The sequence below is a fragment of the Pseudoliparis swirei genome, chromosome 6, assembly GCF_029220125.1.
Source record: "Pseudoliparis swirei isolate HS2019 ecotype Mariana Trench chromosome 6, NWPU_hadal_v1, whole genome shotgun sequence".
NCBI lineage: Eukaryota > Metazoa > Chordata > Actinopteri > Perciformes > Liparidae > Pseudoliparis > Pseudoliparis swirei.
This window is the reverse complement of record NC_079393.1, coordinates 8,106,078-8,133,242: the sequence shown is the minus strand read 5'-3', so window position 1 is coordinate 8,133,242 and position 27,165 is coordinate 8,106,078. Positions and strand designations below refer to the sequence as shown.

Below are 27,165 nucleotides of genomic sequence, written 5' to 3'. Positions count from 1 at the left end.
GGAGGGGAGGTGGAGGTGGAGGAGGGGGAGTGAAGGTGGTAATGCCAAAGCAAGAGATGTGTGCAAGACAGATGTTGGATTACGCTCGGGAAATGGTCCATGAGTAGCATTACTTGCCTTGTTCTGAATGAGGGAAGGCGGGGGGGATGAAGAAGATTACCGGAAGAGAGAGAGAGAGAGAGAGAGAGGCGGTGGTGGATAAAGGTGATCTACAGACAACACTGCTGCCTAGTGCAGTTAAGTAGGTCCTTACTACTCACAACAGACACTCATTAGAACGCAACAATGTCCAAAAACGGATTGAAAGGCACCGCTCTACTGCAGCGTTACACCTCATTACTTCCTGGATGACGTCCCTATGGAGGCATTCAACAGATTCCTTATGTTTGGCAGCCATCTTGTTTTTCCTCCACTCCCCCCGTTCGCTTTTCTCCCAACATCGGCAGAAAACCTATCGTCACTCCAGAGAGCAGGAGTCCCCGGGCACTTCGCTGCTCGCTGAAGCTGATGAGGACCAATTGGGAACCATTGGCGTTCATTCCATGTAGCCTCCTGGCAGCGTGAACGGACTCAGTGTCCCGCCACCTTTTGCGTGGCAATCATGATAATAAGTGCGTAGTAATACACCGGCACCGCAGGGGGGCCTCAGTTCACCGACTGCTGGGTAAAGAGAGGTGTGTGTGTGTGTAATAAATTGGTTTTATTGAATTTAAAATGTTACTATTCTCTAAATCCAACCTAATTAAACTCAGAGTAGCTACAACTAGACTGAAGATTTAAAACCAACCAAATGCCTTCACAGTCCAGTCATTCTGTACATAATCAGGACAAACATATAGGCGTAAAGCAAAAACCAAAAAGTAAATATGCAACTTAAAGGCAAATAGTAACCAAGTGTATATCATCAGTGAGGTAAATCTGGAAATGTATCGTGATTTAGTTTGAAGACACTAGATATTTGAAGGAAGATTACAGAATTATTTAAGATGAATTAATAACAATTTCCATTCTAGATTTGATGTGTTATGATATCTGTAGCATTTCTTAGTTTCTTCATCATGATGAAAATGCATCAATATGGGATTTTAAACTGTCACGCAGATATCCTTGGGCACTCGCGATGTGTTTTTCTCCACCGTTTGAACAATAAAGTTATTCATGGCCCAAAAATTCTAAATGGATACATTATGAGCTCCAGCCCACATGCATATTTTAGGAGATATATGCCTAGAGTTTATGTCTGCATAAATGCAAAAGAAAAAGAATGTGCTTTCCATACATTTAGGAGAACTGTGCGTCGGTGTACTGCTGCTCGGTACAAAACAGGCTCTTAAACATGATGACCTGCTCTTAATGACAGATGGAATAATGAGCATGTAAACAAGCTGATAAATATATGCATGTGTAATTGCCGCTGGTGAGTGGTAAAGCATAAATGTTTCAGGTCCCTGCATATGCTTTTAACTCAGTCAGACATGCTTTCTGGTTCACAGAAGCTTTGAAATTCCACCAGTGTCTGTTTCTTACATTCGCAGGTCAGAAAGGAGTCGCTCACTTCCTGACCCTCGTCATCGTCTCCCCCCCACCGCACGCCCCCCCAAATTTGGCTCAGCTGCAGAGAGAGCGGCTGGCTTTTACCACCTCTGAGAATCCATCCAGACGGATGCACGGTAAGCAGAGCGGTAGGCAGGGTGGGAGTTTGGCAAAACTGGCAGCATTGCTGAGGCCACGTTTAGCTGGGCTTTCATGTGTGACTTGCAGCGAAAAAGTTGTGCTGAATGGGGATTTATAGTATTTTTAAGAAAATTAATCTTAGGCTGAAATAATCATGTGATCCTCTGGTGATTAATTACGGCGAAAGAAAAACAGACGAGACTGCCCTTTTTCCTTCTGTGGAGATCCAGCAGATACACATAGGCGAGTGGTCACTACTACCACTACCCCCACACACACCAAGTATAGGAACTGGAAGTGACTAACAGCAGCAGAAGGATGACAACTCGTGAAAGGCGTAGTGGTGAAGTGCCCTTCACTACTTTCTCCGATCTCCCCAGCTGTCATTGCAGTCCTGCTCAACGTACTGTCATCGAGAAGCAATTCTTCACTGGAAACTGTCTTTGCTCGCCATAGGAATCCACAGGACATCATCTATACGACACCATGGACCATTCTCCGGATCATTTACACTTGCCTATATATAGGCCTGTGGAGAAAAGGTCATTATTGAAACAGAAAGCTATATTTCATAATTGCACAACCACGCTTCTATCCCCTCGGTGAAATTGGCTCTCCAGAATATATTCTCTCTCGCTCTACTCCATCTCTCTTTATCTCCCTCTTTTGTCTGTTAGCGAGGGCGATTTTGACAGGCCGACTGTCTCTCCTGATGCAATAACCACCCTCCATTTTTATCCGAGGAGTGTGCATTAACGAGACAGTGTAATCAGCCTGCAGAGAAAAAGGCAACAAGCCTCACCAATTGGCTGCTTTTTACCATTCTTTGGTATAACGGAACACCATTAGGCCAATTATCACAAAGCACTCTGGGTAGAGAAACCTCTCGTAGACCTTTAACCAGCAGAGTGGATGCGAGAAGCAAGGCGACTTTCATCCAAAGTCGATTGTTGCTCGGGTGAAGTAATCTTATTTGTTCACATGTGATGGTGAAGGCAATAGGAAGGATTTTATAATAAAAGATAACAAATAAATAAAAAGATAATTCCAGTGCCACAATGTGATACCATTGTCATGTTACGGTAGAAGATTTCCGAGTAAGGATTCAGAAATGGGAAAAGCTTATCGCCAGACACTTCAGTCAGAGAATAATACATCTAAAAAGAGAACAGCCAAAATGGGAGGGGGGGTGGGGGAAGCAAACATCCGAAAGCGCTGCCTTATCGTAAATGTATGCACCTTCCAAAACAGGGAGGTGCGTTTTGTTGAAGTGCCCCTGAGGTGAAGGTGCACTTGAGGTGAATGTGTTCATCCAGTGGAAAAGGCAGCGTGCGAGAGCCAAGTTCAGCATGCACAAGCACATTCCCTCCCTTAGGGGGTTCGGAACAATAAGAGAGACCTGGGTGTCCCTGTGGTCATTTGTGGCATACTGGCAGTGGGCCGACACGGATAAGAGTTTGCAGTGGTCGAGGCTGACACGCTGTGATTATCTCCCGCTGCTGGAACTGACCGTCCATCAATCCAGACGGCCGAGAGGAGCGGGGTCGGCCGGCTCCATTGTAGCCCGAAACAACATTTTTATGATACAATGACCTCGGAAATAAATGTGTCAAGTGTTTCAAATGTGTTGTCGAACAAGCGCACTCGTGCATTCCGATTTAGAGTCGCAAAAATACTCATGTAGAGACGGAAAAGTGCAGCAGTCACAGCGGTACAATCACTAAGCCATATGTCAGCACACACAGACACACACACACTCTCAAACTACCACCTGACTTTCCAGGGCTCCCTCTCGAGTGCCAGTCTGCCTTCCTGGCTCTCTGACCACCTTCCCCCTCACCTCATGCTGAATGTTCTGGACGCGAAACCAAGTCCATATACCGGAGTGAGCCACAGGAGAGCTGGAGGAAGGGAGGTAGAAAGAGTGAGAGAGAGTGTGTCAAGAAGCACATTCTTTCTGAGGAGCGCCATCTGGTCGTGGAAAGGTAGATAAACAATGACGAGAGCTGCACTGCATCTCCCTGCTAAAGCCTGAACACATGCACGCACACACACAAAAATACATGAGGGCCATCCCCACCGATCCCGCGCAGCACGCCAAGCATTGTCAGGCATTGGTTCTTATCAATCATTGGCCAGATACTGAACATAAGCGTGAGGCAAACAAAAGGAAGGGAGAGAGAACAAAACTGGAGGGGAGCTGCAAGCGACAATGAGAATAACAAATGAGACGATGGCTGGGAGCCACCCGTCCACGCCGCTCCGGACCGACTCCATTTAATCTGGTCAAGTCTGCCCCAAAATCAAAGCAATCTCCTCCAGTGAGCAGACAGAGGAAAGAATCAGGCGGCCGATCCCACCCAAAAAAGGAAGTCGCTGTGGTATTGAATGAGGGGATATGGGGCCGTATGCTGCATTGTCCTAGACGTGCAGACTATTACGGCTGGGGAACTTTCCTTTATTTAAAAAAAAAAAAAGAGGCAGAAAAAAAATCCATTTGCATTCACTCGGCTTGTGCGAAGAGCTCGGGGGCAACGTTAGCCTCTCCTCCTGCTGCTTTTGAATTCCTCGCTCTCTTTTTTTGGGGGGGGGGGGGCCCAACTGGCATGCAATATATCACAGGAGTAGTAGAAATCTGAATTATCCCTGATGGGAAAATTGTTATTTCTGTAAGTCAGCGATAATACCAAAAACAATCTCCATACGATGAAGATCAACAGCTGGAGCAACAGCCGCAGGGATCCTCCCTGTGGAGACTATGCCTCTTGGGGCCACCGTGCCCGAAAACAGTGCTTCGCTAAACCGAAGTAAGATGTGAGTGAGACGTATAAAGGTCACAGTGAGGATGACATGAAGGAAGAGGGACAAAATGAGGACACTTTGACAGCTAACCCTCAGGCGGCAAGAGGAGCTGCACTTGTATGCACCTTGGCTCTGCTCAGTTTAGTTTCCCTCTCTTCAGACTCCATGCATGCACACCTGCCCACATTCTCTCTCTCTCTCTCTCTCACTCTCACACACACACACACTTTTCAGCTCAGTTGGCACTGGCGGACACAACAGGAGGGAGGGATCAGGTGGCTGAGGTAAGAAGGCAATGGAAAGAGAAGGGTTGGGGGAAGGGGGTTGACAAATGAATCTCGTCAGGTAACATTGATGGACGTGGAGGGAAGGAAGGGGAAGAAGATCGGTGGCGGGATGGGAGGGTGTCTGTCAGCTCATATTGGTCCACCGGCGAAAATCTCCTGCCCTGATTAGAAACCGCTGCAGTCAGAAGACAGGAGGACGGAGACACTTTGAAAGAGGAGGCATTCAGGGGTGGGTCCGTTTGCGCCCGAGCAGCGCTCACTGATCCTGATGGAGGAGACAACGAAACATGGCCTCAGTCTCTCTGCCTGGGATACTTCTCACCACGATGGCTCGGATCAAAAAGAGCAGGCGGAGGAACAAGGCGGCGGAGGAGCCCTGAAAGCATTCAAGAGCCAAAAATGTGGGTCAGACACAAGACGTATTAATACAATGACTGACGAGAGAAGAAAAGTGAGCAGAGAAGTTAGAAGAAGATGACTCAAAAGGGTGCCAAAGATGTGCGCAGCAGAGATAAATGATGCGTCTGCATGCCCCAGCATCTACGGGAGAAATTGGAGCTACTGGAGAAAATAAAAAGAACATAATAAACTTTATAGTGATTTTGGCCAAAGTGAATCCACGAATGATCAGCCGTGTTCAGACCTTGATAAATGCACACTGTCGAGGCGGTTATTAAACACCAGAGACCGGTGGGTCCCTGTGCCAGGCAAAAACTAATTAAATCCAGGCAGATGTGTCGGACAGTGGTGTTCCAGACACATATACACACACAATGGTTTACGCTTGTTCCATTTGTATGCACGCTTACACACATGCACACACAACCTCTAAATAGGCCGTTAACCATGTCCACAGTGCAATCAGCGCCAGCTGACGAGCCGTCACCGAGCTAACAAGACAAGCACAACACAACAGCATCTCAGCTTCAATTTCTAACTCCGGTGTGCTCGACTTGGGGGAACTTTTTGGCGGCCACTGGCCAAAGAGAAACAACCCTTCACCCTGGTGCCTGGTTATCCACACCAATACCAGGCAACTCATCTATTTTCCAGTATCCCCTGCCTCCGCTGATGCAGGTGATGAGTGTTGGAACTAACAGAACCAATTAATCTTTCATGGTGCACGTGTTCTTGCTTTTGTTAAGTCTGCTCCGTGAAATTGTATGACACTCGCAGCTGTACAAAAGAGGGCTGGTGACACTTTCATCCTCTTTGCCTTCCTCCTCGTCCTCCTCTGCACTTTTCATTCTCATATTTTGTGAGCAAACAGCTGGGCTTTTTTGTGTGCAAAAGCTATCATTACTGCAGCCTACAGGCATGAGAGCAGCCCTCCAAACCGCTGATAGAAGCCCAGCTAGCCGAGTCAGAGTGCGAGGTGAGATTGCACTGGCGGTGTGAGTACAAGGGAGGGGACAGGGGGATGATGGCTATTGGATGATAAACACACAGAACCACACATCCATGCACGTACAGAAGGGTGTACGATACAAGTGCCCGTGTTTTATCTTCATTTAGGCCGTCTGTCCCATTGTCTTGCACTCACACCATTCTTAGGACACAGACAAACACACACACACACGTGACTAATCACCCATCTGCAGTAGCATTTCCCAGGTCTGGATGACAAAGCGCCGATGCCCAGAAATATAGGCTAATGCAATTCTCAACAAAAAAGCTTAGGCTGCATTACAACCAAAACAGACAGGTCTAAAGAGAGAGGGGGGGGGGGGGCTTATGACCTGGCTCAGACGAGCATGGACAGGGGAGGAAGCAAGTGACATCACAGATAAGGGTGATGCACGAAGGCTAGCTGCTAGCGGCTACATGAAGCTGACATGTCTGTACGTGCATTCGATTTCAATAGCGGCTCCCTGAGTCAAGGGCATGGAGAGGATAGTGGAGGAAAGGGAGAGAAAAAAAACATTTCAATGTGACTAGGCTTGTTTGTGAAGTGAAAAATTCAGTGTGGCTTACCCACAGGGCTATGCTGAAACCCTCTGGTCGTTAAATATTCACGTGTTAGCAGTGGCAGGTGCTAGTCATGGCCTCTCGGAGCGGTCCGCCGGGAGGGTAGGGCTTATCCTACAACTGCTGCAAACACTGTGAAAGACGGTTTCCCTAGCTTGTTGTTGGCTGGCGTGATCCAGGTAAGTCTGCGAGTTGTGAGAAGGGCATGATGTTACCAAAGCCAGGTTCAGAACGTGGGATGAGGTTGGATCAGAGCCAGGAGCCATTAGTGAGTCGTGTGTCTGACACAACGGGCAGAACGCAACATTTTCAAAAAGGCGTAGAAGTACTTGAGCTGAGCCGTGTTGAAGAGTGCTAGGCAGCTGTTTCATTCAGGCCCTCCGATAACAACCCCAGGTCCAGATTGGCAACTGCAAACAGGGCAGGGGAAGGCAAGGCAGCAAGACTACAAATCACTTCTTCGATAGTCTACACCGGGTGGGGGGGGGGGGGGGGGGGAAAACAAGAGCTCCGGCATTCTCTCAGTCATTTCTTAGCTGATGAAGCCCCTTGTGATTCGATGTGCAGCTGTAAAGAATTTTAATGCACCTGAATGCATTTAGATTAATGTGGATCCTTCCACAAGGGCATGTGACAGTATGGTTAATAAGCAGAAAACACTTAAGCTATCAAGAGGGGCCAGCGAGATGAACAGACAACGATCTAGCTAATGGCCTTCGCCATATCATTTAGGCTACAGAACTTAGCCAAAGGCAGAATCACACACTGGCTCCAAAGACAGAGGAGAAGAGAGAGTGTGTGTGCATCTATGAGAAAACTCAGGGTTATTCAAGCCTCTATTTCCATTTAGTCCTCAGTTACTAGCCAACTAGAATTACCAAACATAGTTAGTGAGAAAGGGCATTCCCCCCTGACAGCACAGGCGCTATTCTGTTTTGAAAAATAATATTGACAATGTCCCTCATTTCAATTATAAATCCGTGGAAGTGGTTAACAATACTGGTGGGAAACTATCTAGCTTTAAATGGTGATTGATCTTAAAATCAGACGCAGATTCAAATGGACTGTCCACCTATCACAGACAGACCATTACAATCACCAAAAACAGCAAGCTTTTACGTCTGTGACTGTGGCCCAGTCCCATTAAAAAAACCATCACACCCACTACCGGCATTCTACGCTAACTGCGCACAAACCAATTGCCATAATTGGCTCCACTGTAGCTCTTTCCGACTCTGGACGGCCAACCAGCAAATGCACCAAAAGAAAAACTCTGCAGAAACTGGAAGAGATCCAAACTCCGGCCATGTCTCAGTGACAGTCAAGCATGACACATTATTTTTCTCACATGGGGAAGAAGTGAAAACACGAGGACTGATCCAATCAGACGGCAGAGGAATAAGGGATGGAACGGAAAAGAGGGGAAACAAAACATTGTGCGTTGCCTGCTTCGGGAGGCTAATGATGATGGCACACCTCCAGGTGACAACACACACTCCATCATTCCACAAAAACAGACAGAAAGGTGCGGTTGTGAGGCGGATCTGTTGTTTTACAGGGACCGTGGCGAGGGCCACAACCATGTCATTACCCCGGCAAATGAAGAAGAGGCCCAGAGGCGGGTATGCTCCGAGACTTAGCGGGAGAGTCGAGAGAGCGGTGTTTGACAATGAGGGGAAGATAAACAGAAAGTGTGGGCGGGGGGAATAGAGTTCAACTGTGAATGTGTATGAAAGTGTGACTGAATCGTGTGTGTATATGTGTGTGTGTATATGTAGTTTGAACCAGCACCGCTGAGATGTTTGTCATACCAAAACGAGGAGCGTGTCTGGACTGGGACGAGACAAAGAAAATGCTAGCGGGGCCCCACGGCTCTCTGAATGAGTGTGTTCTGTTGAAGAGAGAGGGCAGTGTGTGTTTTTCAAGATAGACTCGCAAACTCATGATTTGAGGGAAGGGGGAGCTTAAGTAAGGTCACATTAAATACAAAAACTGAAAAGATGAAAGGAAAATGAGAGTGAAAGGCAGGATGGGACACCGTATATTGAAAGAAAAGTGTACTTTATGAGCAGAGTAACTAATTGTTAACAGCAAGAGACAATGGAAACTCACAATCAGTCATAATTGTTTCTCGGTGTGACCGGCCTGCAGATAAAGGAAAAACTATAATTGATATTCTGAACTGAATATTTTGTTAATTAAAGCACTGATTATTCTGCTAAACATATTTCGACAACCAGAGGCGCAGCACTGCCCTTTAGAAAAAGGCACTTGCGGAGCGTTTAACTGAATTCCTTGGAGACCAATGTTTGTGGCAGCGCTGTTGTCGGGGGAACAGGACGTTCAATGATATGTAAACAAACACAAAAAATGGGAGAGTGGTTTGCACACGAGACAATCCCCAAACCAAGCATTTTGTATTTGTTTTCTCCAATAAATGTCAAGCTTTATTAATTGATGGAGCCTGAGAGGGATAGAGACAGAGTGGCAACGGAAGTGTGAAGCAGTGTGTGGACTAATTGTGATTTCATCCATCTCTGCCCACGGGGGGAACTGAATGTCAAAACCTCACACAAACAGCAACACATATAAGCCCAAAAAAATGTGGGAAAAGTTTACATAGGGAAAAAAGTGCCCTGTAATTACATTACATGTCATTACTGCAGCATATCTGTGGACTGAAGGGTTTGTGGATTAGGAAAGGTTGGACCCTGAACAAAAGGGGACCTTGGCTTACTGAGAGCCTGGTCTGGGCATACAGGGGTGGGAGTTGAAGACAGCACACCTAATGGAAGTGACAGTCAGCAGATCCATCTACCCGCAGCCTCCTCCTCTGGCGGCCCGGAAAAGAAAGGGAAAATAAAAAAAACACTCCCTTCCCCCCGCACCATCTACAGATTACACACAATGCACCCTAACATACAAGCAGAGAGGGATTGTGTGTGCACGTGGGGTGGTGGTGGAGTGAATAGACAGAGTGCTGCCGGGGCCTACTTTTAGATAGCGTGGTTATCAGCGGGAAAAGGAGAGAGAGAGAGAAACAAAGACGAAGTTTACTGCCATTGTTTTATCTGGAAGGGCATTCAACTGAGAGGCACACAGGGGACCCGGCAGCGCGAGTAAAGAGAAAGACCATTCAGAGGAAAGGGAAAACAGTCCAAAGTCAGGCAACATTCAAAAAGCGTCCTGTGTCTCTCACTCAGTCACACGCACACACTTTGCCCTTGGCTGAAAGTCATCCCCGGTTCATGGTTGCTGGCTTTGATAGGAGCCCGGGCCCTGAAACGAGTTCCTAACGACCCAGAGAGAAGCTCGTCGGGCGGGCGGTGCGGCTTGATATGCAGCGAGAGAGGCTGTCACTGAGATGGAAACTGAATGTGGCCTTTGATTTTTTTTTAAACACTCAAAGCAGGATGAAAACAGAACAGGAAGAAGGTCGCCCATTAGGCCGTGATCGAATGAAGGGGAAATACAGACAGCGGGACCTGGGGGGTAAATCCGTGTCTCCGTGTGATGTCCTTGACCCTGTCAGGCTGAGGCCTGTGGTGAGAAAGAGCGTATGGGCCTCCCACCCCAGGTGTGAGCTGGAGAAGGATGAGAGGCATGTTGATGAGGGGACCACACCTGCAGCACCGAGGCGGCCCACCGAAACCCACTAATCAGAGAACTTAGCTGCTGACCTCTCCACAGGCTCTATACCTTTTAATGAGAACCATGCCTTTGATTTGGACATAAGCTCCTCAGACACACATCAACTTTGCAAACTGTAGATGGACACTTTCACGTTCACATCCACACACCGCCGTGAGGACACAGATGCGAGAGACGTACACAGTCAAAAATAATGAGCGCTCCGTAATCCATTATTTGTGTGTGTGTATACACACACATGCACCGGGGGAGTGGACACACAATGATGGACTGTAACAAGCACTGCCTGAGAACTGAATGAAAGCAAGCTAAACAGAACCACACCGACAAACACTGAGCCCGGCTCAAGGTCACAACAGCCACCTTGTTAAGAGAGGGCCGAGGGAGGTGCAGGTGAGATTGGATCCCGACATGCTTGCTCACAGTTGGAATTGAATTATTGATCAGCCAACAGATTGTGTTATGAGGAATTCATGGATTAATGCCTGGGCTGTCCAGCTCCCTCAGGCTGAAAAACAGATTGTGTGCGTGTGTGTGTGTGTGTGTGTGTGTGTGTGTTCCCTGTACATGTATACATCTGTGTGCGTGGACACGTGTGCCGGGAAAGCCGAGTGGGGAGCATGTTGCTCCGGTCTAAATTGGAATTATGAACCGCGGTTGGAGTGGGCAGTGTGAGCTCGCACTTAGACGAGACAGCGCAAACAGTGAATCGATCAAGCCGGCTCTGGCGATGCGTGCAGCAGGAAGGCCTCACCCTCGCTGCGCTGAGAGAGCTTTAACTGCTCACACACTGAGTGGCTTTTTCATTAGCACTCAGGCAACAGCGCAATCCTCAGCTCCTAATACCAGAAATGGTCAGAGAGGAAATGGGATTTTTATTCGTCTGAGCTCAATGGGTGGTCTGCCGCTGCTAATAATGCACTGAAATACAGGCCCTCGTTTTCAGTTACCAGCATCAACATCAGCCGAGATGAGGTGCATGCCATTAGACAAAAGGTTGAACTATATTCTGTCATGAGGCCGTGCCGCCTAAAAGCCCACTTCAACCCAGGAGCATGTCAACACTTCCCTTAATGGCGATCCAGAGACTGAGGACCTGGACGTGTGTTGGAGCGGGTTCTTTTTATGTGGGTTTTTTCGGGGGTGAACCTCGTTTCTTAATACAAAAAGTTTAAAAAAAGATGTCTAGCCAAGTCATGCTGTTAGATGCATGAGCTTTTAGGACACATCACTGGTGTGTCAAAAGCTATCCTGACTGCTACCAAAAAAACAGTCACAGCTTCATGGACACACGCTGTGGGCCTCACAAAGATCCCGTGAGTCACAACATCACAGACGTGGATGAATTACCCGTTAACTTGAATCCTGTCCAACAGAGACTCTCTCACTTGGAATTCCAGTTGATACATGATCTTGTTTGTTGTCGTTTTTGTTTATATCTGATGTGCAGAACAGACGAGGTTTTAGCACGCTGCTTAACAATCAAGTGGGAAGGTGGGGAGACGCATCAGGACCCAATGAAAGCTAAACGTTCGTACAATCTCCTCCGTTACGCAAAGATGAGACAAACTCCGTGCGACTAATCACGCAACTGACACAGAGGAATGCATCGCGCAACCGCAGACAAAAACAAGAGGATGAACGTGAAAGGGAACAGAACCTGGTTAAAAATAAGAGCACGGGCTAAAGGAGGAGAGGCATGTCAGTGGAAGTGTACTGTAGATATCAACATGGAGGACAACAAAGAGATATTAATGGAGGTCTGGAGTGGTGGATAGATGGCTACTCCGGTCTGGTCGCGCCGCCAGTCGGCACCGGTCCAGACGCAAACAAGCAGCACCCCACTCTGCTTCAATCGGTTATTTGAGAGCGGCAAACTTCCCACTCCATAACCAACTGAATGAGGATGAAAGGAAAACGGGGTAAATGTCTCCCGGTGAGACTTGTGTGACTTGGGGACCCAATCTGGCAGCTTGTTTTCTGTAAACATTGCGACTGCAGCTTGTTTTCAGAGAACACACTCGCCAGTGCGGGGAGGAAAGAGACAAGGTCTTGTTAATAAGGTTCTCTAAGCCCAGCAGCAGATCTGCTCAAGCTAATGACTGTAATTAAAAGAGCCCAGCTCCATGGAGGGATCAATGACGTGGAACCAGCCCAGACGGGACGTGGAATAGACGTCGCTAAAGCAGAAGGAAGCGACCACAGGGTCGACTTAAAAAAAACTTACAGGCTGTAGAAACGGGAAGCCGAGTGGTAGGCCGGCATGTGTTATGGAGGGGCCTGTAAATATTTAGACATTCTTACATGGACATGTGGCTGCGACTCTGATGTCACTTCTCCGAGGCCCGTCACGTGCTTTAGTTAGAGGCCGGGAACCGAGTGTGGCGCAACTATGAACACTGATCTGTGAAAACGGGAAACAAAGTGTCACAGGAGAAAAATGAATCATGCAAGAGGTGCAAGATATCTGCATCACCGTCACATGCCTGAACCGCTGTGTACACACATTAGGGAACAGAACAAAACTGCAGATACCACATCTACGTGATTTGCAGAAACGAGCATAAAACATCTCCAACGACTTCCTTTTTGTGGCATGTATAACGTTGAGAGGGGATACTGAAACTAGACAGCTCTGAGACTGGCAAGATGAGTCAGTGAGGAATAATGCATGTCATCAGGAGAGTGAGGCTGGGGGCGAGCGCAGACGTAGAGCCATGATGGCACCTCCACGGATCTGCATTTCAGAAGACGGTTCTGAGCCTCGGGCTGGTTTGAAGACCCAGGATTAATATCCACCTAGACCACAGATGCACCGAGTAAGAGCAGACAAAAGAATAAAGTTGGGAGGGGGGGTTATGGAACGCAAGAGAATGGATAGAGAGAGGACTTTGTTCTGTTGATGAAAGGAAGCCAGACAGTGTGTTCAGAGATGGAGTCGTTAACATAAACAGGAAGTTATAAACACAAGGGCAGTGGGTACTTCCACATTGCTCCAGCACAGCGGTTGTGGTTGGCTGGTTAGACACAGCCAACATTCCTGTTAGATCACGACCGAGCCAGAGAGGTGTACACTCCTACAGATCGGCTACAATGCCCCAACTCAACAAGGTCAATGTCAAAGCCTGACTCATACCAATGCCCTACATGAGGCTGCAAACAAAAACAACTGCATGTGACAACGCTCGCGAGCGGACTGGATTATTTTCACTATTCTTTTATATATTTTCTGTTGAGGCCGTTTCCATTTGGCTGTTTTTATAACAGATTTCATTTGTTTTTCTGCTTATATTCTACTCGTCTTTTCCCCCCGTCTCTACTGCTGCACTGGGCGACTAATTTCCCCACGGGGATCAATAAAATAATAAAAAAAAGAAGCCTCAAATTTATCTTTAACAAAACAAACAGTTAAATCTCACCTCGAACATTAGCGGCCGGTGGTCACTGCAAAATGTCAGCCCCTAAGGTTGAGGCAGTGTTATTACTGCGGTCGAGAGTCCTGGCAGAGTAAAATGGTCCGTCAGTTTACAGATGAAGCAACGCAGCCAGTGGCATTTAACTAGATTCTCAGTAACTTTAACAATTTCTGTATGAACAGATTTTAATAGGTCCCTCTTGGATCATAGTCTACCGAAAGGCCACGCTACCCACCTTATTTACCATAGACAAGGACATGACACTGACAGAGAAATTATTTCATTTTCATACACCATTTCATTATGTAATAAAGGCAAACAACCTTGCCGTGGCGGTATTATCCCAGCTTTATAATAACACTGTAGAACAAGTATAGATGCATATTAAGTGCCCGTTTGTGTTACGTGCAGCTGAATGAGAAACATCTCAGATACACTTCCATGTGAACTTTACACTTTAATTTCATTCATTCAAGATTGGTTTTCATTTTAATGACCGACAGCAACCGAGTGCTAAAAGAGGCCTGCGAGCTTCACACCGGGAGGCAAAAGTATGTATGATGAACTTCTCATCCACAAAAAACCGGGCCTGACTTCTAATTTGGATTTGAACAGATAAGCAAGAGATAGACACACAATATCCAGCAGTGCTGCCACCCCATGTCCATTTCCAGCTGCCAGCAGGTTTCAGCATATGCCAGAGATAATAAGGACAGCATGTTTCCTCAAGATCTAAAGTTGCCATTTCTATTGCATAACTCTGCCTAAAGAATTAATGTCATCGTTTCTAAAAGTTTGACAATTCAATTATGAAGTTATACTGTTGTGACAGTTTCAATGATTAAATCAAAAATATAAATACGAAAACAAACACATTTCTATTTTTTTTTCATCTAACGATCTTGACATATGTGAGGTGCGTGAGTTATGTAACTCACTCACACACAAATGCCCGACAGGTCTAAAATGTCCCCGTTTTAAATATGTAAAAGTGCATGAATAAATAGCTGTTGCATGCATTATGGGAATTCCGGTGGTAAACATTTTCATATGTTTCCAATCAGATGCATGTTCATGTTTTTTTACAGCACCATATATTTAAAATAAGGTTGTTCAGTCACACTCCTGAATCAATGAGGATTATTCATCCCTTGTATCAAGTCTTCCTCAGTTGGCCACACCATCTCTCTTTGCCCTCTCAGGTTGGTGTGACCTTCATCTCCAGCTGCCGCCAGTGCACTGACCCTTCATGCATCTGTCACCCACCACTGTGCTGGCTGAGGCTCACATTCGGCACTCCATAATTAATTGCCCAGCGTGTGTACAAAAAAGGAGGAAAAAAAGTATGAAAAAGAAGAAGAGTGCCAATACTTGACTGCAACGCCCATATTACCATAAACCAGCTGGATGTCATATTAGCTGTAAAACAGAGGTGATAATTAACAATGAACTTGGCATGCAGGAGTAAATTGGTCAGTTTGAGGATTAACTGTGAAATGACTTGGGTAAGAATGAATCTCACCCTCTGGTGCTTTAGCTAGAATTAAATGACACTCAACATGGAGCAACTCTCAGTTATGAGCAAAAAGTGCAGTGCAAATGCATTACAGGTGGAATAAGTGGCTCCACACAGTTTCCATTATTCCTCATCTCCACTCAGCCCGAGTCCATTTAACCAAAGTCTCCGTGAGAACGATACACCGCGACCAAATCCTGCACAGGAACCCTCGATTAGCGCAGACATTAAGCGCCCACTCGTGTTCGACGTGTTAACGTCCGAGAGATCTCTGAATGCTCTTTACACCAAAGAGCAGAGGAGCCGGAGTAAACACCAGCCCGCCACATTATGCTGATTGAAGCAGGCACGGCCAACTTCCCTGTGAAGTGTATGAATGGATAGCGTTTGGAAAGCGATACGTGCCAGCCTTCAATTACCAAAGCTAAATAAATAAATTAGCCGCACACTCTCCTCCCTGCTGCCAATACATGCCTCGAGAAGAAAGCATCCCGACAGAGATTCCCAGGATAGGAATCAAGGTGACCCCTCGCTCTCATCGCTGCCGATTCGTTTTCAGATACCCGCTTCTGCCGTGCCCGGTTCAATCGAAGTAGCCGGCGCTGGTTGACATGCCTCCAGTGAGCAGGTAGCATTAAAAGCCTCGGCGCAACTACGCGTCCGTGTCAGCCTGTCAGTTCAGCCGCCATGGGGAAGGGAGTGAGGAGACTGAGGGAGATATCTGTATTGTGTATCCATCACGAGGGTTCAGTCCTCGGCTATGCAACCTCACGTCTGCTGACAGCCAACACCACCCAACACGCCTTTTGAACAGCAATGGAGACTAGGTTTACCTCGGGGTTGACTTCTTTATTTCAACCTCTCGAAATCTGACATTACGTCAAAACTCTCTCTCTCTCTCTCTTTATATATATATATATTTCTCATGCAGAACATCCTGCCCACGACCTCTCGAACGAGCAGTTATGTCAGCTCCCGCCCCACGTGAATCATTCATCTCTTTCAGGAGTGTGAGCATGTTTACAATATTCATTGTGTTGCTCTTACTCATGCATTGTGAGGAGGAGTCACAGTGGTTAAAGGTAGAGAAGAGGGCAGCAGCAGGGGGGGGGGGGCATGACTTGGCGGAGAAGAAAGTAAGCCAAGACGGACGTGAGATGAAAGACAGTGTCGGTTTGAGAACGTGTCCAGCTTGTTTTTACGAGGTAAAAGTGCACCCTGCTAAGCCAAAGCCTGACCATAAAGGGCCTCGGTTGGAAACCTCCGGATGGACCAGATTAACCTCTGCATCGCAGTGAATCTAAAGTGAACTGGTTGCCATTTTCTTCAACAGAGCAGAGCCCGTCCTCGCAGGCCTGCTGCTGGGGGAGTAAAGCATGCAAATCAGCATGATCACACCTCGCGGCTCCCGTCGTACGTCAGCTTTGTCTTCTCGGATCTCAAGCACACACAGAAAGGGGAGAAGTGTCGAGTGGAGAGGGCTTGGCGTGTGAAGTACAAACAAAGCAATATCAGAGAAGAGAGGGGGCGGGAGGGGCAGGGGGGGCAAAGAAAAGGGCCGCTGTTATGGGCACACTCAGTGCGTTTACATGATGGTATAATTCAAATCTTGCTTTAGTCGGACTATGCTATCTTTTGGGGGATCTGCTGATATACATGGCAGTGAGTAATTCAAATCATTGGCCGAAAGCATGTCATATCCGATACGATGGGCGTCGCTGTTTTCATTACAACTCGTGGTGATGCAGCCATTTCCGCTTGACCTCTTCACCACTACCAACAACAACCAACAAAAACAACATCAACATTTCGAGAAAGATGGCGAACAGAGAGCAAGGCGAAGCTACATCCCTCGACTATTCTTGCATGATGTTAATAGGAGTACAGCGAATGTAAATGGCGCTATTGGCGTTGTGTGTTTGTTTTCTGCCGGCCAGGCTCCCGGCAGTGACAATTTATGGTCTCTTTGGACTTCCGGGTCACGACATGGGAGGGAGGGGGGAGGAGGGCGGCGGGATCTCAAGCATGCGCAAAGACGCAAAGTCCAGTTCCTAATCCAATTCACTATTCCATGCCGCGATAGTCGAATTATCGATCGGATCGAGTTATCCAGGGGTGTTAATCGGATCGTAGTCGGACCGCACATAGTCGAACAAAGGTGTTTACATGAAACGGATAATTCGATTTCAGTCCGACTAAGCCAGTTATTCGAATGCATGTAAACACGGTCACTTTAGGACAAGGTTGTAAAGTCCAAGGGCAAGGGTGGCAGATGCAAAACCCCGGCGGATAATAAGACCGGATATCTACCTCACCATGCCGCCCCTTCATCGTAGGATAATCCTCAAGATATGAAAAGACGAGCCCATCTCCTATCTGAAGGGAAATCTCTATTCCCCAGATTATTCAGACATCTAATACCAAGCGTGACACGCCCTTTGGCGCATTTGCCCACAGTCCCCTGGAGACTGTGTACTCTAGATAAGCAAGAGGAACAAGGTAATGCACATGGGTCTTTCTCATGAGCGCCACACCTATTTTATGACCAACAAGTTGACAAAGTCCACGGCACAGAGGGAGAACGTTGTTCAAACATTGCCCAACTGTCCACTTTTCAAAGCAGGTCTAACAAACAACTGCAATATCATAATGATTCAGAGAACATTGCATTCTTATATAGGGCTAGGACAAAAGAAGATTAACTAGTAAATTTGAATAAACGACTTGGCGACGAACCAACGGCTTTACCCGCCATCATTGTTCCTGCTCGTGTATCAGTTCTTTTTATGCCGTTTCGCTGTTTGAAAGCCGCAGACAGGAAGCACGGGATTGCTTGTTGCTTGCGAGGATTAAGGTTTTATTTTCAAAATGAAATTGACGGAAGTCTGTAATCCAACGCCGAGCAAACAAAAGAGACTGGGGAGGAGTTCAAATTCGTTTGACCTCAAAAATAGTACAGCGCTCTCTGAAATGTGGCACACGTTTCCAGGAGACGACATAAATTGTCAAACACTAAAAAAAAACACAACGAACTTTGGCTCACCCAAAACGTGTAGCAGCGTAACAGCCGAGTGACTCAGTTGGTCACAGGCTATTTTACTGGATTCAAAAATACTCTGAGTGGATCTCACCACAAAGTTTCATTTCCATAGCCGACAGACGATTACCCGAAGAAGAAAAAAGGTGGGGGTGGATTCATGGAAATGCCCGATTTGTTGTTGCATTCTCGGTTTCCCCGGTATTAAAGGGTTGCATTCTGCTTTTTGGAATTGTTTGGCAGAATCCTGAAACACAAACATGACCCGAATAAGAAATGGAGAAAAGTGTAGAGCGCTTGTCTTCTTCACCCTTGCGGGGAGCAGGAGAAAGACATTCATCACCACTCTCTTCTGCTCAGATAAGGTGTCTCTATTTATTCAGAGTGGAACAGATAACCCCTGAATGAAGCATTGTGGGGCAGAGTGAGAGAGAGAGAGAGGAAGGAGACGGAGAGATGCTGGACAGAGGGAAAATACAAGGAAACAGCTTGATTTTTCAATTGCTTGTGTGTGTCCATCTATTGGATAACTACCCCCGCTCACTCGGGAGACTGGAGGTTGACCCCTTGGCTCAAGCCACCACCACCAGCAGCCGCCTTGCTGCCTCGACGTGCCCCCTTTGCCTCCACTAATCCATTCCCACTATGAGACTGCTTGTATAAGGTTATCAAATAGGGATAATCCCCAGGAGACGGCTCATCGGATGTACAGTAAATATGCACGTGTGTGGGGGGGGGGGGGGAGATGGCAGGGGATGGGATTTTTTTTTTTTAAAGGGCAATTTAGCAAGTCAACAAGGCAAGTACAGAGGTCAGGGTGTGTGTGGGGGGGGACACACACACACAGGCTGACAGAGCTGCACGGGAGACTCAAACAGGGGACATGAATGGCGAGTCTGTCTCCTTGTTCTGGGCACAGACAGAAGGGGAACAAGAAAAAGGCAAACAAGAGGCGATGCCCGCGACCACTCGCGTCCTCTCAGCTGTTGATGCACGGCTCACTGTCTGGAGGTGAGGCGCACACCGCTCACACGGACATCTCTCACTGGAATGGCCTTGTGTGCCAGGGGGGGGGGGGGGGCATAGGGGGGGACAGACGGGTCCTTGTGAGGTGACCGGGGGGCAGATGCAGTGGCCGCACGGCTCCTCGGATGAAATGGTTTCGGATGTTTGAGGGGGGAGGGGAGCGTGTCTACAGGGGGGGGTGATTTTTTTTTTTTTTTTTTACGCACAGCTGTTGAGTTTAACAGGAAGACAACTTTTCACCCAGACATGAAAACAAGTGGCGTGTCCCTAATACGTTTCCTCATCTCCTGTACTACGACACTTCTGTAGATAAGTTTAAATAATAGTTTTGTTGTTCTTCTTTTCACGATTGTTATGATGCCTTATTTTATTTGCCTATGCCAATACGTCGGAATGGCCACGTCACAACAACAAAAAACGATAACTAAAACAGTATGGTATAAAGAGCATGCGGTGGTATTATAAAGGCTATGCAGTTTATGCTCCCATGACACATATCGACTAAAAACACACACAAAAGGTTGTGAAATTAATACTATAGTATTGCTTCTATTGTTAAAAGCTGACGCAAATCACCACAACCCCACGGGATCCGCCAGCTTTCCCGGAACTCACCTTGGAGGAAAACCAGCGGAGAGAGAGAGTTGCACAGGCGAGAAAAAGTCCAGATATATGAAGAGCCCTCTGGAGAAATAGTAGGAAGGAAAAAAAACAGTCCGGAATCAAGTTTACATGTTACTCTCCTCACACGTCCCGTGAGGAGGTAGGTGGGTGGGGGGTTGAGAAAGGCACTATTCCGTAGAAAACACGTACTAACGCTACTTGGAATGACGCGGTTTGTCAATTCCCGTTGAAAGGCGATCCAGGCAACTCCTCAACAAAAGACTCTCCGGGTAGAATATCAGGGACTTTCTCCACGCCCAGGTGCCGAGTCACATGGTAATCTCCAGGTGCGCTCGTCTGTGCACGCGCGTGCGTGTCTCCAAGAGCCCGCGGCTCATTTAGCAACAACACACCTGTGGGATCCGCTCGCGCGTTTCGACTTCGACTGTCAAACCGGGAGGTTGCACGGAGAGAGGAGCGGAGGAAAAAAAGAGGAGTGGAAGGGAGGGAGGGAGAAGCGCGCGCGCGTTGGATGAGAACCGACGCGGCCGGGTACGGAAAGGAATGATTCCCCTCCCACTCCACACTCACCGCCAGGCAAAGCCACTGTGTGTGAGTGTGTGCGCGCGCATGCGTGTATGTGTGTGTGTGAGAGTGTTTGGAGACAGAAAGCGGCGAGTAGCCAAGTAGAAAGAAATGGAAACAAGTTGTGTCGTCTGTTCGCCGACACTGAAATATTTCCGTGGCGCCGCCGGGGGAGCAGAGTGGTAGCAGCCCCGCGCTGCGGTTCCCAAAGTGTGGTCCGGCAACCGACTTGGGGTCTGTGGGGGTGGGTCCTCTGGGCCATTCTATGCAAAAATAATCAAACATTCACAAGGAAATGTTCAAAATAAACGGTTTCAGTTCCCAGACATTCCGGCCTCACATGATTATGTTGAGTCATATTGGAAGAACGATTAACCCCAAAGAAATATGAGGATACATTCCCATGAAATAATTCAACTTGTTGATCCATCATGCTCATGTTGGTCAGATTAAAGGGCTAGTTCACCTGAACCACGATTTTTTTTTTAGAAATGATTGGTAAGAGATAGTTTCTGTGTTAAATGCTGATCCTTTAGAAATATGTGCTACTGAGACCGTTGCCATCAATATAACAATGTGTAATTTCCCCTCATCTCACAATCTGACTAACAATAGAAAGAGCACTTAATGGTTGCATTCTAATGGTCACCATTACTGGGAGCCAGTGTGCACACAGCTAAATGGAATTTGATGCTCTTGTTTACTAGTTGTTCTCCTAATTTGCATTGTCAAAATGTTAGACCCATAAAAGCGCAGGAGTTCAGAGGGAGTTCTGGTTCTAAATTCTCCCCATAATCAAGTAATATTAGAGACATTACATTAACGTGCACGATAGCAGTTTTATTTTTGAACATGACACGTGTGAAATATACTATAACTTGTGATCTATATCAGAATTTGCTTGTGTGTGTAATTTTTTTTTTGAAATACTCACCCTCAGGTGCTTACACCACTTTCACACAAACGACCCTGAAGGTGTCTGATGGTAGCTACAGCTGTTTAATTGAAGATTCTCATAAAAGTGACAACATGAGAAGAAGAAAAAACCTCCAGCGTGTGTCTATTCAGAAACAATCTTGTGTTTACTCAGAACAATCAGCCAGCGTCACCACGGGCAGCTGTACCAAAGTGATTCTTGGAGGGAAACAGTCTTTGATGAAAACTGTTGACAAGGAGGTCTGTCAGTAGTCCACAAAAAGATGCGTTGCTGTTGAGTTTTTTAAATGTCATTTTGTTGTGCTCCTTTGAGCATTACCAACAAGCAGAATCCTCGACAGCAGGAAGCTCTATTTTTAACCCAAGAAAACTCATCTGCATCGCAATTCTTGACCAAAAAAGTGACATTTTGTGGCTGATTGGTTGGATCACTATGATCATCGACGCTTTATGTTCCAGTATTTGTGCCGTTGATGATGTTCAGTATATATATATATATACATATATATACTGATATATATATATATATAACGTGAATCTTGTTATTCTGTTGTTTTCCTCCTCTCGGATAAATCAGGCTTCCTTTTAAACTGCGTAATTCTTCTAAAAGCCCACCTAGGGAGAATAATTGCAACAAGTCTGTCACATCTTATGAGGCTGAATGCATTGATGATTACTGCACTTTCCCAGTCAAATGAACAGCTATATCAAACACAAATAAACTATTGATATTACATTCAAATGCACACAGATTACTGTGGAAGGGGAATTTGGAGACATTGCTTTGGTTTTCAAACATTTTCAAGAGCAACGACTCCTCGTTTATAACGAGCCCCATCTGACTATACGTCCTTACAAGAGCTGTATTAGTAGTCATTATCACACAAATTATTTGTGTGTTCGCTGTACCATCGCTGCTGAATCGTTAATCACAAGAAGTATAATTTTGAAGCTCTTTAGTCAGCCTAAGTTTTTAGAAAGTGCAACAATCAGCCATATGTTGTGGTCTTTTTTCATAACAAATTCCCTGATTATATATTTATTTTTAAACTCATTCTTGCACAGGCGAGCTACAAGTGGCTCTGATTTCCCTGAAATGGGCCATGTGGATGGGAAAACTACTCAAGCGTGATTGGCTCCATCATCACCCGGGAGGTTACATGAATAGCTTATTTTCGCCTTAGAGCCCATGCATGGTATCACATAACACTGCAAATTGGCGCACTGAGTTGTGTTGCTCGGTGTCATGCCTTGTTGTGTGGCTCCGTGTCAGTTTTGTGAGTGATTTATGGCCATGCAAATGAGGCTGTCTGCTAGGGGAGATGTGCCGCTCCGGAGCGAAGACCAGAGACTGCATGCGCGTGGGCGTGAGTCATCCCCAAACTGCTGACACAGGCACGGGAGCTGGCAAGGATTCACGCGGCAAGATGGGGAAGATGGCCTTCACAGGTCCTCACATTGACTGATGAGAACAAGGAGAAAGTAGGCCAAGCCAGACAAGTGTCGGGAAAACCGACACCCAGAGACAGAGTGAGAGAGACAAACACCTCCAGGATCACAAACAGAGCCTGGCTGAGTGGTAGAGCTGAGTTGTTTTGGGTCTGAGTTCAATATGTACAAACCTGTTTGTCTGAAAGACGAGTGCTGAGTCTAGGGACATGCGAGCCATTGGGGGATGGCGGGAGCCAAGGCAAAGCCCTCTGAATTCACTAAGGTGGAAAACAAGTTAACTTTGTCCTTCTCGACTGTGATGACATTTTGATCAATGTGCTTTTACCTTCCTGCAGTTTGCCTTTTATGTTGCTTGAATAGTGATGATCCGTTATCACGCCGGTGTCAAACGGCACTATTTGTCATACAGTGTCCCTCAGCAGCGCCGAAAAGTGACATGTTTGGACTATCAACACACAATACAATGTAATTTATGATACAGCGTTTCAGTTGTCCATAAGGATGGAGTTTAGTGGTCACGTCAGAATCAAGGTTCATAGTTCACATTCTGTTTGCCACGTGGGTAGACTGCCCTCTGTAGGTGGCAGCTGGTATTGTTTCATCAACTTACAACTCAGTAACAAACACACAGGAACCTATTCACCTATTGACCATTTCTACACGCACACACACACACACACACACACACACACACACACACACACACACACACACACACACACACACACAAACACATATATATTGTGTGTGTGTTTGTATATAAACATACACTACCGTTCAAAAGTTTGGGGTCACTTAGAAATGTCTTTATTTTTCAAAGAAAAGCACTGTTTTTTCAATAAAGATAACATTAATAAAAAATACACACTATACATTGTTAATGTGGTAAATGACTATTCTAGGTGGAAGTGTCTGGTTTCTAATGAAATATCTCCATAGGTGTATAGAGGCCCATTTCCATCAACTATCACTCCAGTGTTCTAATCGTACATTGTGTTTGCTAATCGCCTTAGAAGACTAATATCTGATTCGAAAACCCTTGTGCAATTATGTTAGCACAGCTGAAAACAGTTATGCTGGTGATATAAGCTATAACTGGCCTTCCTTTGAGCTTGAAGTTTGAAGAACAAAATTAATACTTCAAATATTAATCATTATTTCTAACCTTGTCAATGTCTTGACTATATATTCTATTCAATTTTCAATTCATTTGATAAATAAAAGTGAGTTTTCATGGAAGATACAACATTGTCTGGATGACCCCAAACTTTTGAACGGTAGTGTATATATAAACAAATTCAACTATTACTACTCCCATAAAGACATGTAAAATATAAAGACAGTTATATTTGCCGACAACATTATAGCGTTTTATGAATATATAAATTAATTCAGTATCTATATCCTGATTCTAAATGCTAGATATGGGTACTTTAAGGATAGCATTGTCAACAGGGTGAATTGTTAGTTCCACATTTTGTATCCATCTTGACCGTGTGCATTGTGTGTCCAACAAAAGTACAAAATAAGACAAATACCGTGCAGACAATCCAATACAACAACAATAAAACTATCAAATGGGCACATCAGCACCTCTATAATAATAACATATGCATTATATTATATTCTACTACTGCTGCGTCCACCATGTAGCTCTTTACATTGCATATAATAAGGCTTTGTGTGTTATATAAGTGAGTAGTTATCAAGCGCATGCCTCAATAGCAAGACCATTAGCACAATGGGGGAACATTGGAATTATTCCCAATCTTGCAAAATAGTTTTGGAACTATTTGTGGATTTTTTTCTCCCCGGATACAGCCAGAGAATGCATTCATTCCTCAATAAACAACATAAGACTTTCACAGATTAAGTTGTGTTAATAAATAACACACACCAGTTGGTCTAGGCTTTCATAAGGGGTTACAGAATTCCCTTCTCGTACAGTCAATACTGGTAGAATAATAAGAATAGATAGCTCAATGCATCTACACACGTTGACATTCAGTTATCCCCTTGGTCGTGCTCTTGCTGTGCAGCTGTGTTGTCTGTATCTATCAGCCTTGTTACCTTCGCATTGAAAATGCGGAAGGTAATGTTTTGATCGCCGTGTATTTATTTATTTATTTATTTGTATGCGTGTTATTCGCATAACAAAAAAAATTTAAACCGAATCGCATGCAATTTGGTGGGATGATTGGTTATTATCCGGGAACCATTTGATTAGATTTTGGGATCAATCGGGTCAAAGGTCATGGATAGGTCAAAATAATTGTTTTACCATAGCACGGTCAATTTCTATCCAATTGGCATGCAACTAATGCCAAAATGTTCATAATTCAATGGCCAATCTTGTGATATGCGAAGGTATGCGCTCTACCGAGTGCCCGTCCTAGTTGTTTACTGTACCACCAGGTGAAGGTTGCCAGATATACTGAAGTGGCAAACGTAAAGATTCTGAGGTAAGAGATGGAGCAGCTCATGGACACGGGAAACTGTCACGGCGGTGAATGATACAGGTGTGAAGAAAGACTCAGCGGGGAGACAGAGGGTAGTTATTTGCAGCATAAGGAGCACTTTGATTTGAATGGCTTCCTGACCAAGCTAAGTGCACCTCCAGCTGTCAATATGACTTGCGCGTAATTACAGGGGGAGTGAGGGAGGGATGTGCGAGCGGCCGAGCGATACTGTATTCTGGGCTCCGATTCTCCGCCAAGGCATGTGCGACTAGGAGACATCAGGTTTGGCATAAAGCGGACAGGCAGGCTTATGGTGCCGTTCTGACCGCACGCTGGGAATAGTAGCATGGCAGCAGTCTGTGGGTTGGTGTGAACAGTCTGCAATCATGTGTGTGTGTGTGTGTGTGTCAGGGAGAAAGAAAGACAATCTATTTGAATAGGCGATGATTAAAGATGCTGGTAGAGAGTTGAGTAATTACACATATATACTGCAATTGATATGTATATATTGTAAATATATACAGATTGCTGTGTGGCACTGGGGAAAGCTCTGAAGGAGTCACATCACTCTTTGACCTTGAGGTTTAGGAAGAAACTAAAAGGCACCGTGAGCATCATTTGTCTTCTCTTATCAGATGTCCGTCTTGCACTTACCTGTCACTTTATCCAAGAATCATGTCATGGTTTTCCTCTCCCTGTTCATAGCTCAATCGAATCACAGCGTGCCCCGCTCATCCTGTAATGTCCAGGTGGCCCCGGCTCTGAGAAGCAGCAGAGTGCCTCTCAGCATCAATAAATGCCCCTAACCAGGCTAATAAGATGTAGTGCAGATTACACAACGGCTCCAGCGGGTACACAAATACACACCACCCTCCATCCATTCCCAGTTGGAGTGGTTGTACGTCCTTAACAAGGTCTGTAAATGTGTGATTATAGGGAGAAAGCTGCACTGTGTGGTCTAAGCTGGATCAGCCTATTGGCACAAACACGGTCCACAGACTGAGCTGACAAGCTCACATTTCCCCCCAAAACCAAAACAGTGTTTCCTACTACGAGCCGCTCCACATTGTGTAGGATAGGTTAGATTGTGACACGTGTATGACTTTTTCTTCTTCTTTCTCTCTCTTTTATTTGAGGCCTATGATTGATGGTTCGAGATGAAAATAGCTCTCAGCGCGCTGAAGACGACGGGCAGCCCGCTGAGTCCCTTCTCGGATGGCATGATATTATGTGGGCTGCCCAGCAGCCTGTGCTGAATGGCACAAACAGCTACGCCATCTGTCACACTCTATTTCCCATCTCTCAGCCAACCAGCGGGCAGAGCCACGGCCTATCGGGGCTTCCACCGCTCTCTCAGAGACCTATTTGTCCAAGCCTCGCAGTGACGGACCACCAAACCAGATCTAATCTATTGCACGGCCCAGGTGACCACGAAAAAAACAAACACACCTTGCTTGACTTGGCAGAGCTGGTGTTAAAGGAGGAAACACGAACACAAAGAAAGGAACCAGGTGCCTGAAATAATTAGAGGTGTTTATTACTGTCACATTAAATGACCAGAACCTATAATGTGCCCTCAAAAGCTTTTCAAGCCAGGTTAAAGGGATCATCTTGTCATTGTTACTTCACTAACGTGTTTCACAGGTTGAGAAAGAAGACATGTGGGCTTTGCAGGTGAGGAGACAAAACAGAGGCTGGCAGGATTCATTTGAGATTACCCGGCGCCAACATGGTGTAATCCCCTTATCTGCGT

General features: G+C 46.0%; 1 protein-coding gene across 1 annotated transcript in view; it reads right to left on the bottom strand.

The window, feature by feature from the left end:
• plxnb2b (plexin b2b) overlaps positions 1 to 20,491 on the bottom strand; it is a 112,902-nt gene extending 92,411 nt beyond the window's left edge. The window contains exon 1 of the mRNA XM_056415851.1: positions 19,993 to 20,491. The gene's annotated coding sequence lies outside the window, so the exon portion shown is untranslated. The remainder of the gene's footprint in view (positions 1 to 19,992) is intronic.
• Positions 20,492 to 27,165: the final 6,674 nt, after the last annotated feature.